Source organism: Halyomorpha halys, unplaced genomic scaffold (genome assembly GCF_000696795.3).
Source record: "Halyomorpha halys isolate HHAL.00 unplaced genomic scaffold, Hhal_1.1 Scaffold928.1, whole genome shotgun sequence".
Taxonomy (NCBI): Eukaryota; Metazoa; Arthropoda; class Insecta; order Hemiptera; family Pentatomidae; genus Halyomorpha; species Halyomorpha halys.
In genome coordinates this window covers 226920-240700 of record NW_027116508.1, presented here as the reverse complement: position 1 = coordinate 240700, position 13781 = coordinate 226920, and the positions used below count along the sequence as shown (strand labels likewise).

At 32.1% G+C, this 13781-nt stretch overlaps 1 protein-coding gene across 5 annotated transcripts in view; it reads left to right on the top strand.

Moving 5' to 3' along the window:
* The window catches only part of AdamTS-A (ADAM metallopeptidase with thrombospondin type 1 motif A), a 500044-nt gene that overhangs the window by 410178 nt on the left and 76085 nt on the right, over nt 1-13781 (top strand). The gene's annotated exons all lie outside the window — the stretch shown is intronic.

Below are 13781 nucleotides of genomic sequence, written 5' to 3'. Positions count from 1 at the left end.
ATGTAATATTACATTTTATGCATATTAATACAATGAATTTCACTTTAAATAACTTAAAATGTAATAAAATTAAATTAAATGCAATGTAGACATATCAACAGGAGGCAAACAAGCGGCCTTGGAGGAAGGAGTATAACAGATAAGATGAGCTAACAGAAAAATTGAAGCCAAAAAGGCGGGATCTTATCATGAATCAGGGGCGTGGCAGAGGAGGCGAGGAACAGAACGAGCCAGTCACAGGCTGCTTTCTGTTTCAGGTTACATTAAAATAAAAAGGACATTCCTATTAACCTCAATGTATAACTGAGCTTCATCGACGTGGCTTTTTTGTCCTTAGGTTTCCCATCAAATAGAGTGTGCCACCCTGAATTGTTTCAACGATAAGTAGTTTTTCATTCACTTTGTGCACATGAGAACCATCCTACATTCAGACTAATACCTGTTTTTTCTCGAAAATTCCTTGAACTATAATTGAACAGTATTTTACCATTTATTGCGTAAATGATTTCTGTCAATTTAACTGGGATGACACTGCACCCAGCAATGACCATTGCACTTCTTACTCCCATGCAACTACTGTAATTTGAATGCCTGGACGTTCAAGGATTCGTCTAAATTGACATAATTGTCAGCTGTCCGAGGCAAGATATCTAATGTGGGCGCAGCCATTAGATAATTATAGTATCCAACTAATAGGCTAATGGCCTTAGTAATTAGGCATAATCGTTTATTATGACATCTTCATTATATAGCTTAGTCAATACGATTCACCTTCGTGACGTTCACGTAATTCTACCATTGGAAATGTATGTTATTTAGGAAATTGATAGGATTACATAACGGAGGGGGAGGGGGGGTACGTACAATGTTGTGTTATAAATAATTTTGTTAAGCAGCTTCTCTGATTAAATATATAATGTCGAACAATATTAAAGAAACAGTGAATAATTGTAACCAATAACAGATATCGACGATTTTATAAAAACTTCCTATTAATTATGGTATAACGTCGGTTTAATCAATTCATAATTGGACATATATACACGATAATACATTAACATTTTCAGTTTTTCAAACAATAATTATCAATTAACTAAATAAAATGCACATCAAATACATTTTTTTTCTTAACAATAAGTTTCTTTTTCCTATGTACTTATATTTGTTTTCCTACTTCTCGCACAAAGCCAAATAACAATTTAACAATTCGTCCAATACATTATTCTCCCTGTTTTACTCCTTCATACCTCTCCTCTCCAGCGATCCTCAACAACCGTTTGATCAATTAAGCAAATTAACAGTTATCAATAGACAGCAACGCATAAATAAAGCAGAAACACAACAGTAGAGCAGTTACTAAAAAAAACAAAAAAAAACAATTAAATGAATTAAAAAGGAACTAATACATAAATTTAAAGAGGATATAAATAAGTTAGAACACAAATAAGTAGTTTAAAAAAAGTATTTATGCTAACTAATGTAAATGTTTAATGTGACCTAAATAAAAGATAATAAATAAAAATAAAGATAAATAAAAAGAGTTATTGTCATCATACAGTGCCTTCCCTTTAAACGGTCCGCCATTAGAAAAATCCGACTTATTTTGATCTTTGTACACATTAGATGATATTTTCTCTCCTGATTTTGATAGCATACCGAGTTGGATATTATTAAAGCATTGAGCGTACTTCATCGAAGTTTGAGCTGTTTTACATTTTTTTTTACGGTACTACATAGTATTTATTTATAGATTAAGTATAAATAGTTGGAATATTTTTATATCACTAAAGTTGAAGCTAATATCTGCACTTACCACTAAAACTTTTCTTAATGAAGTTAGAACAAATCTGAACAAAGAAACAGACTGTATCATATACAGCCTTATTTTATAGTCTTAATGTGATTTTTTTTCCTAATGTAAATAAATATAACTTTAAATAATTGACAAAAACATTTTTTTTTTCCAAGGCTCTTTACAAAACATTTTTTGGTCATTAACAAAAACATCCCTGATGAAGTACGTACTACAAAGTGTGGCGAAACGTCGGTAAATAAATAGTTAAATAATATTTGTTTGATTTTTCGGTTTTATGTTTTATTTAACCTACTTAATATTGTATCCTCATTTTACTCCTTTGACTTGACAGAAAAACTCACTGATAACTCAGTGAAGTTTTAACTAATGGAAAATATAGTTGAAATTTAGGAGGTTTCTTGATTTTGCCTTAGAAACTATTGCTTTAAACACACCAGAAACGATAGTCATTTACACTCTTACCCTATTTCTTTTGAGTAAGTGCGTACTTGAGCATCGGATACTTTTTATTGCATAATAATTTCAATGTTTTTAAGATCTTTTTTTTTAAATAGAGAGGAATAGTATGGCTTATTCACTGACAAAGTTTCAAATTCCCATCACCAAGTAAATTACACAGTACCCTACTAAAGCAAAACTTTTAAATTTTTGTCCGCATTTGCTTGTCCTCTTCAATTACAAATCGCTTATACATATCCACTAGATCTTATCCTTACATCCCAAACTATTCCCTTTAAGGCAGTGATTATCAACTTATAAATAACTGCGGATTACTAAACCAGAAATGGAATTATTTCCTTTGACGACTTGAGGAAAAGTGGGTTTCTCTTGGTAAATTTATTAAAATTAGGTTGTTGCGCATGCGTCTGGCAATTAATGAAAAGAAAACGAAATATATGTACACCGAAGGAGCCAGATCCCAGGAGGGACAGGTTGTCGTAGGAAGCTGTTTCTTTGAGAGAGTGAAGGAGTTTCCTTACCTTGGATCTCAAGTCACAGCAACAAATAATGTTTCCGCTGAAATAAAGCAAAAGACTACAGCGGCTAGCCGATACTATTTTCATTTGTTAAAACAGTTCTGGAGCAAGCTCATTGGCAGGAAAACAAAGGTCCATTTATATAAAACTCTAATTAGGCCTGTCCTAACATACGCCTCCCAGATATGGAACCTATCCACACAATAGAAATATTCAAGAGGAAGATCCTTCGAAGAATATATAGACCGGTAAGGGATGTGGAAGGCTGGAGAAGAAGAATAAATTAGGAACTGAGCTGCTCCAGGATATAGATATTATAACCGTTGTTTGGCTGGGTAGGACATGTTGCACGGATGAGCCCCGATGAAATGCTTAAAAGAACCATGGAAGAAGAAATCCATTGTCCAAGAAGAGTCGGACGGTTCAAGCTCCGGTGGATGGATCGCGTGGTACAAGACGCACGAGACCTGCTTGGAGTCCGAAATTGGAAGGCAGCAGCCCAAAACCGCGTAGAATGGCGGAGGCCAGGACCCATCACAGGGTTGTGGCGCCTACTGATAGATAGATAGGTTACTGCGATTTCAGATACTTTTGTGGTACCTGTAAACTGTTAAAACCTTTCTCTTAGCATTCAAATATCATGAAAATTTGTCAAAATAACAATTCAAGTCCAGTAAGTTATTACAAAATATCCGTTGCCGGACATCTTTCAAGGTGCTCGCGGTTGGAAACTACTGATCTAAGGTGTGTAAAAAAAAGATGGTCACGGAACCTTTTAAATTAAAATAATTACCATTAAAATAACAATTAAAATAGAAGTGCTACCAATGGATAGTTCGGTCTAAAACTTTTATCATAAATTTTAACTTCATATTTCACATTAAAGTGGGTACTTTTAACTAGGGAAAAATGTGGCAGTCGAGCGTGATTCTGACCAAATCACCTCCTTGCAAAACCGTTTTTCACAATTATTTATTATTGTAATTTTCCATTCTAATGTAAAATTAAAAAAATAAATATTAAATAAAACAACTTTGTCCCATCGTTTCTCTTCTCTAAACTTTGAGAATCCACAAACAAGTTTTGGATAACATGTCAAAAATGTCCTATTGATTAAATATTAATTTCTTTCATATAAATGAACAAGAAATTGTTTTAAGCTCGTGGAGTTCTTGTGTTAAACAAACCCTAGTTCTATTTCCTGAATCTTCTTGGACAACTCGTGGTTATAATTGTTAAATGTTACGATCGGAAAAGTCATTAAAATAAGTAATTCGCTATAGGATGATGGAAATTTAATTTGAAGGCCAGAGTTGAATAGGCTAATGTTTAAATAATTGGTAAACCCTGGGATATAATGTCGTGGGATATAACGAATTCAGAAACCATCCTTGAGAAGCATTCTCTGTACAATCCTTACCATATTATTTAGGTTTGGCTTATCATTTTTAAAATTAATAACAGTAATATAACGTAATAACAGATATTTCACATCCTAATAAATTTTTCTTATTTATTTGTACATACTCATACACTTATGTTTATATTCTATTCCTATATATATAAAAGAATAGAGGAATCGAATTCGATTTTTATTTTAACCTAGCCATGAAATTTGCAGAAACGTTACAACTTAATATCATAAAATACTAATATTTTATCAAAAAATTATAAAATACATCCTCATCGCCTTATACAAGTACTAAAAACTCTAAATTATTATCATTTTTTTTTTAAGCAGTGTTTGAGATTCTTCATATGTAATTTTTTGTTTAATTATGTGGTTCTTATTTACAAATTGAACTTTATATAACTTAGTATTAATTATAAGCTTACGTAATTTATTGTTTGAATTAATTATTTTATTATGTCAGTAATTAAAAAAATATTTAATGTGTTTTTGGATTCTACGTGTTCATAGAAACGTAAAAACTCAAAATTTGTGGGTTTTAAATTTCTTTTTCAGAAGGACTTAATAATAAAGTCAACAGGAGAAAAAAAGTATGAAGACCTGTGAAAACATTACATATGAATAGAATGATCTGTTAGATGTTTCTTTCCCGATTTCAATGGATTTATCAGTACTTTGAGGCAATTTAAAACGATACTTCAACAAGTACTCCAATTACTAAATCGCAACACATTACAGATAAAATAGACGAAACTTTTATTTTTCTCTGAATTTTTATAAATTAAGGGATATTGCCTGTAATAATGATTTTTTTACTTACTTATACGTGTTTGGCCATTTAGGTTTTTTGTTTTTTTCTTCTTATCTGGCCCCTAGAATGTTAATTGTAATGTTGACACTTAGGAGGATTAGAAATTTAAAAAAAAATCTTCTGAGTTACTCTTGCCAATGAACCCAGTTTCGATTCGTGGCGGCAAAGTACACAAAGTAGAACCATCATTGAAATTAATATAGTGGAATATCTGGGTGAAAATGCCATATCCAGAAAATCAGACGTTTTGACCCACTTGTGATGGGAACCCTGCTTTCCCTTTGGTTACTGCAACGAATATTTTGAGGCCGGTACCACAAATACTCGGCAATGCTTGTTGTGACTTTTTATATCCACCTTCAAGTCCGATATGCTCGAGCCAAAGGTCGGTTCCTCTGAGTCCTTTTGTTAATTGTCTTCCTCTTCATTAAGCGTCGGCCTTTTCTCTCAGGTTCAGTGCCCCCTTCGGATCGAACCTACGAAGACAGTGTTTACGTTTCCTACGACCGATGCCGCCCTATAAATAAATCATGAGCCGCAGGGGAGAGTATTAAGTGCCATTCAGTTTCAACGTTAACGCTTGGTAGTTTATAGTATCCTTCGACATAGTAGTTCTCGACAGGAAATAAAAGGTAAGCGTTGGAATGTTTATGCCCGTTATAAGGACCAAGTTGGCAGTATAATGACTCCTAGCGGCCACAACAACATGAAAGAGAAAGGCTTTTGACTATTCAGTATTAATGATCGTAAAACCTTGTACACGCAGTTTCCTACACTTCAACACCTATTAGATTGTAATTTACAAATTTCTGTAGTGTGGTTGAACATGATGTAGTTAGATATCGCCAACAAAATATATGAAATGGAGCTTAAATTGTATTTACGGATTTTACTAATTTATAATAATATTGAAGGCCTAACGAACCCCTACGTTCGATACCGATACCACCAAACGCTCTCTGCATACATCCTTCCAGTGATGCACCTCAAAACCCAATTCCACTAAATCAGTTTTAACGCAATCCTCCCATCAACGCTTCGGTCTACCCCTCGGACGTTTACCCGTTGATTCAATGCTTACTAACATTTTAGGGATCCGCTCGTTACGAAGCCCAACAACCTTACACGCCCATCTTATACGCCACAATGCTATTACTTGAATTATATTTACCGGGTGTAGGTCCCTTAATTCAGCGTTGTTTAATCTTTTAAATTCTCTCGTTAATTCATCCTTTTTCGGTCAGAATATTTTGTGTAATACTTTGTTTTCGAAAACCATAAGACGCTGTTCATCCATTGGTGTAAGAGGCCACGTCTCACATCTATAAAGAACAATGGGAAGGAGAATAGTCTTGTGAATTCTATTTTTTAAGTTTTTCGATAGATGGCGCGAGCTAAGCAGTTTCGAAATTGAAAAATAAGCATTTTCAATCTAGCTTTTATTTCCTCATCAATTTCGTTTTTTCTAGTTACCGTGTCATGAATCCCCTGAAGCAGTCCCCACCAGGAGACCCGAATGAGGGACTAGTTTACCTCCGGATAATGAGCGTTTTACCTCAGTAGGTTCCACAACTGTAGGGCCGCTCTCGTTGTTGGTCAGCGAGTCCATTGGACTTGGCCGAGACGAACTTCCGAGGAATTTCCACCGACCATCCCCACATCGGCCACCCGTGGGACGCGGCAATGAGCCCGCGTGAGTTTCTAATTTATAGAAAAATATAATTACATAAATAAGGGGATTTATGTAAGCTCCCATATTAGCATTGATTCTCTGAAGTATATGTTCATCACAAAATTTTAGTATGTATCCTATGTTTTTAAAATTTCAGTTCTCGACTAATGTGTTATGCAATTTTTAACTCTATTAAAATTTTAAAACTTAATGATCTTTTACTGGAAGAGTTTCTGGAATTAAACTGAATTTTGTGAATGACACAAATCTTCCTTGTTTAATTGTAATAATTTATTTCATATAATCAACAAGAATGTTTCGGGAATATCCCTAATCTTCAGGTTGCTATAAAACCAAATTCAACAAAACTTATAACATGTGCTTACAACATTACTTATATATCATATAAACAAAAAAACTATTTATAAACTATTTACCTGATAAAAATATTTTATGTATAACGTATAATTATCTCCTATTTGGTCATTATTGCTAATATTTAATGAATAAAAAACTTTTTTACTATTAACAGTTATACATCTTAGGAGAATAATTACCTTCTTGAAGATTATCCTTCATTATTATTACAACCATATAGACTATAAACAATTATCTCATATCTCTATTACCACAAAGATGAACAATTAAACTAAAATTAACAATTTTTCAAAAACCATTTTTTTAAATATATAAAACTATTTTTTTAAGTTTGAAATTTAAGCAACCCATTCAGTGTACTTCATAGGCACTAAAGGTTACTTCAGTTCATTACATTGTAAAAGGAAAAAAAACTTCGCTTCTGATTAAATGTATGCAACAATAGTTGAATGCTATTAAGCTGAAAATGTATTGAATGTACTGAATAATAAAAAAAAAATTACCTCAAGACCACTTTCCTGGATTTTGGTGCGTGGGTTTCGAAAATTAAAACTATCCACCCTGCTAAAAGATAATAAACGAATTCACCTAAAGCCCTAATTATTTCCAAGTAATTGAAAAGCTGGGATCGTTGGGCATTGAATTTATCTGCTTTCAGTGCGCACATCTTATAGCTATTAATTATCTGGTTGGCGTTTGAATAAGGCGTGTGTTGTACCAGTTTAGCAACTTTCACAAGGGTGGGAATTCGCATTCCTGCAATATTTTACGCTCATATTTAAAAAAATTGTATATACAAGTTGTTAAATATTTTTAATTAATAACTGTCTCCAATTCATCAATAATTGATATTTTATGTAATAATTATTCCGTTTACGATATTTTTAATTGAGAAATTTTTGTACATCACTGATACAAAAAAAAAAAAAACTTTCCTGTTACTGCTACTAAAATATTTTATACGTTCTTAATGCAAATTATTTTTTTCTTATTGAATGTATACCAAATCCGATTAGTCTTCTCGTGCCTCACTGACCACAAGTGGTAGCCTTTGATGATATGTAAGGATAGTGAGGTATAATAGTCTTTCATTAGATTTTAGAGTTCTTGTTTATGAGTTGTATCAAACGTTACCGTTTCATGAAGGAGTAAATTCTTTGGAAGAAAAGAAGTAGATCGTTTTAGGTCAATGACACCTTTATTACATTCTTAAATTCATAACATGAATGTTAAAAGTGATAAAGAATCTTTCTAAAACATTAACTTTTCTAATGAGATTTTAGGACTTTTTTCAAGAAAAAGAACCTCTGACATTTTTTGTAGTTCCCCTTAGGTGGAAATAATTTAAAATTCATCCGATCGGAATTGAAATAGTAGCTATTTCTAGCCTTGTGTTATAATTTTTGAACGAATCGAAATTTATATGTATTGCATTTGTCATTAAGTTGGGTTTAAAAAAAAAAATTTGTTTTTACATAAATGCTAACTTTTATAAAAAATTTACAAAAGATCGGAAAAGTTATCAACACTTTCTAGATGGGGTAGTTGAATTAAAAAGAGTTGTAAATTAATGAAACTAAAATATAACAAATAATTGAGTAATCAAAATAATCAATGATTAGTTACGTAACTAATATTATAAAGCTTTCTGAGGAAAAGAAATTAATTAAAATGTTTCTTACTAAATTTATAAATTCTTACTAATTAATTATTAATTATATATAAATGATTATTTATTGGATATGAATAGATAATTTTGATAAATGTCTATATCGCACACTGTGATTTTTAAAACTTTATTGAAATTTTCATGACTTGCAGTTTTTTGTACCATCGGCTTTTTTAAAGATGATTTCATAAATTGTTTTTTAGAAAATTTATTTTGTTATTGAATAAAAATTTTGTTATTTTAAGTGACAAATGGTTGAATATTGTAGTTAAAAACAATTTATTATTGTTAAAGTTTTCATTTTTGTTAGGTAATGTGCTCGTTTATTTTATGTAATATTTAATTTAAATAAATAAATCTTGTAAGAAACATTTTGTGTATGAAATAATATGAAATATGACTAGGAGTCATTGATATCCGAAATTTAGCCACTTTTTCTCATTTTCAATAAATACTATTAGTCTATTGGTCAATAAACTGAAATATTTATTTTTAAGTTTAGTTTGACTATTACAACATTTACTAGACAAACAGTCCAAACTTCCAATCCATTACAAAAGACTGATCTACATGACTATTATAAGGCCTATCTGGACATACGGAATTGAGCTATGGGGCTCCACTAAACCATCTAATTCCTCTGGAATCCAACCCTTACAGTCCAAAATCCTTCGTAAAATCCTTTATGCTCCTTACTTTGTCACAAATCATCCATCAGGACCTCAATGTCCCCTATGTTGCCGATTGGGCCAGAACCAGATACCAATCCTTCCATAATAAACTTCCCAACCACCCAAACCAACTCGTTTCTAACCTGGCTTCTTCACTGCCTAATAATCCTCCTAGGCGTCTGAAAAGAAGATGGCCTCGAGATCTTCTTCTTTAGAAGTGTTTTTGGAGTTCTATCAATGGGTAGATTCTCCACATGTTTGTATCATGACATAATATCACTTACAGCAAATTTACTTGATGTGTTTATATGTATACAGTTGTAAATAACAATAAATAAATTATAAAAAAAAAAATTAGTTTAGTAGAAATAAAACTGTGAACTGTAAGATTTTAAGGTTCACAAAGATAGAGGTTTGACTTCCAAATAAATAGGTCTTTTCGAACACTGGGGATTTGGGAATAAGAGGATGATGGCCCATGTCTATTAAACAATTCGTATTACTTTCTTAAACTTTTTTTTTCATATATTAGATAACATTAGTTTTTAATTTCTGAATACGTTTTCAGGACGAGCCCTGATCAGTTCTGTTTTTGTCTAAGGAGTTATCAAGGCCCCCTTTAACTTTGTCATGGATATGATGCCTGAGAACATGTCCATTATATTCAATATTGTGAATCAACTCTAGGACTTCTGATCCATTGATAGACCTCTTTTTCTCCTTTCTTCCAGTCCTTACTTACCTGAAGAAATATATACCGAAATCAAAAAGAAAAAAAAACTGTGAAGAAATAAAGAATGAAATTAGTATAGTATTAAGAATTAGTCCAAGTAAATTTTGTGATGTTTCCACCCTTGTAATGGTAGCGATGAGCAAAAATGATTCAATAATTTCTAGTATATTTAGATTTAAGAATAGGTAAACTACGAACGTATCGTTTTTTTTTTTTTTTTTTGTAGAACTTCATAGTAATATGTTTATCTATTGACCGGAGGAAGGGGGAGTAGTTATAAAGGAGTGGAAGGAATCTGTTTTAAAAGAGTAAAAATTGCTCATGTTACCCTTTCAGGGTTAATAAAATGAAATATTAATTAAAGAGGGAGTTGGTGGTAAGTGGAGGTGGGAGTAAGCTAAGCTTGAAGCTGGAGCTGGAGAGAGAATTGTGAGAAGAGGATATAGAATACTAAACAAGTTCCTCATTGATGGCGACCTTCGGCCCAGCTCATTGAGGTTCTTGGAGAGTCGAGGTAGCTTTCGCCGCTAGCTTGATTTATTTCTTCCCTACCTTTCATTAAAGCCTCCACGAGGATCAAGTACCTAACCATAGTCAACTGATTAATTGAAAACGAAATACCGGCTGCCATCGCTCTGTCACGGTTTTGGGAATGGTAGTCGTGGATCATGGATTGTAAATCATCAGACCAAGTCGAATTTAGCATCTGTTAAGGATATTCGTATATGTATTTTTTTAATTTAATATTTTGAGGTTATGATGCATTTAATACCATTTCATTAATTTAATATCAACCACCTCCTCTTGTCTTCGTAATTTATGCTGTCCTCACTATTGCGCAATAATTGGTTTGGTGACATTTAAACACCTTTAGATTTATCTACGCCAAATAAACTTATGTTGTTAATTTCTATTTGCTTTTGAAGCTAACGCTGTTTTTATTACAGTTTAATGTAACCCTCAAAATCGATTGCCATTTTTTCATTCATCTCTACTATTTTGAAATCGTGATATGTCGTACATCGACCAGCATACTCGCAATAAGGGTCTGTTTCAAACTTAAGATAAGTAAGTCTACCACTAGGGTGGGAGTGGCAGGATTGAAACAGTATAAAATTAAAATAAATAAAAAATAGATTGGATGTTAGGAGTCTCTATTCTAATAATAAATAAATAATAAATTTTCGAGATATTGAATGTTGAGTCATCCAATTTACTGAAAATTGATTTCAACCCATTCGAGACAGATCATATTTTTGGAGACCAACCCCAGAATCTAAAATTTTTTTCTGCTTTATATTGGCCATTTTTTGAATAGAAATCAGTCGCTTTGTAACTTCCTTTGTGCAAATAAGATGATTACACGCCGTTTGTGCGTGCATTCCTCTGAATGTTTTTATTAAGAGGGACGGATTCCACACCAGGTATGAAATATAAAATAAAATAAAAACACTTTATTAAATCGAACATCATTTATTCCACAAATAGTCGGGTAACATGAAATCCTTATATATATATATAAAAAATGAAATAAATAAAAATAAAGGTATATAATCATAGATTTTTAAGAAGCAGTACAAGATATTCAATTTTCCTGGAATGATGACCATTAATGTATAACAGACACAGAATGATAATCCTTGAAACAATCGCCCTAACATAATCCGAAATGAAACTAACAACAAAGTTTATTTTTACATTCTTCTAGTATAATTTAAATTTTTAACCAGTATTGTTCTAATGGCCGCTTTTTTCCATACCGACTGGTAATTATAATTCCAGATCATTGCATACACGGTGTGCAGTTGGTCTTTTCGGCTCGGAAATGCATTGCACGGTGTACAATTGGTCTCGAATGGGTTAATTTATTATATAGATTGGTGTAAGGATCAAAAATTGTAAACAGATTAGTTTACTTTATTTACACTGTTCAAAAGTTTAGTAAATTCACTGACTCATAAGATTAAAAGTGACCGTGTGACTTGATCGCTTTATGCAAGGGAACGCGTCCAAGCTTTGAGTCCAAGAATTTCGTAGATCGGAAGAACCAATTCTTCCGATCTGCGAAATTCTATTTACTGGATCAAAGGGTTCGTCATATAGTAATTTTCATTTCGAGAATTAGAGTTTCATGTTGGAGTAAATGTGTTCAATTCTATCGATTAATTCATTTTGGAACAAGGTTAAGATTGAAATATCGATTTTTTTGGCTTATCGAACTAATAATGACTTTTGAGAGTTTTGACTGTAGTTCTCTGTTTCCCATTCGGTTATGCGGTCGGAAACAATATCTGAGAGGCCAGAATAAAATGCTTGTTATGAGTGGCTGTTGGGACGCCCTTGGCAGGAGATCACGATAATAAAGTGACATTAATTGATGGTCATTCTTTCCCTATCCGTGTTTCCTCTCGCTTTCAAAATTATGTTAATCCCGCATAAATAAATGTCGTCTCCTCCCTTGTAATGTCAACTGGGTGACAGAGCAGCTTTTCCAGACTTCTTTTTTCTTACCCATAATAAGAGGTTTAAGGGATTTGTGTAATTGGATAAGTGGGATTTATCGCTCAATTTAGTTATACTTATACCGGCGGCATAATCGAATGTAGTTGTGATATAGGGCAATTTAATCCTATCATTTTTTTTTTTGTTATAAAGGAAACACATGTATTTAGGGGTTTTGTTCTTATCCTTTGACCATGACTGTATACTGGCATAAATAATATAAATCTCTAAATATAATAATATTTAAAAAAAGAAAATGAGCAGCGGAACTCTATCACTAAGGCCGATTTTCCCCCTCATTTTTCCTTGAAAAACAGATGAAATGCGATTTGATTGTTCTTAAGAGCTTACAATCCGCGAAAAATAAAAGGACAGTGGTAAAAGAAAAAGTTGAGGAAAAGGAAAGGAACTTCTCTAACAATAAATTAATTCATATAAAAATTTTTTGCCGTCTAATTCAGTTCGGAAGGGTTGTCGAAGTCTGCATAACCTTAATGGCAAAAAAATGGTGGGGTTGGAGAATAAAGTCAAGACTTATTTTTTACGTTACTTTAACATCAATGTATTGCTGGTTAAATTTTTTAATATTACATCAAAGGCTATTTTATTAACTTTGAATTTTCTTTTTCGTTAGTTATTGTTTTGTTTATGACAAAAAAGAAGAAGAAGAAAACAAATAAATATATTTTTATTGTCATTAAAGTATATGTTTTTAAATGTGTTGAGAAATACTGTTTTTACTCAATTTGGAGGTGCTTTAGAGCTATTGAAAACTTTAAAAAACTGAAAAAATTATTTGTACATACCTAAATTTTGTCTTGAATTACTTTTAGCCTTACGTTTATAGCATTTTTCTGCCTTCAAAACAACCATTATAACCGAACTCCAGCTCGTTTAATGATAAGGTGTGGTCGCTTGAAGTTTCCAAATTCTGTGAGTTAAGAAACGGATTTTAAATGTATCCCATCCCATCTGATGACTTTAGATAAAGTGCATAATGCTAAAGTCTTATTTATTTTTGAGGAAAATAGTACGGAAAGGAGTTAAAATCATTAAAATATTTTTTTATTTTAAATTACATAAAAAAGGATCATCAGTCGTAAATTATATGTGTTGTATTAATAATATTGTTATTATTATA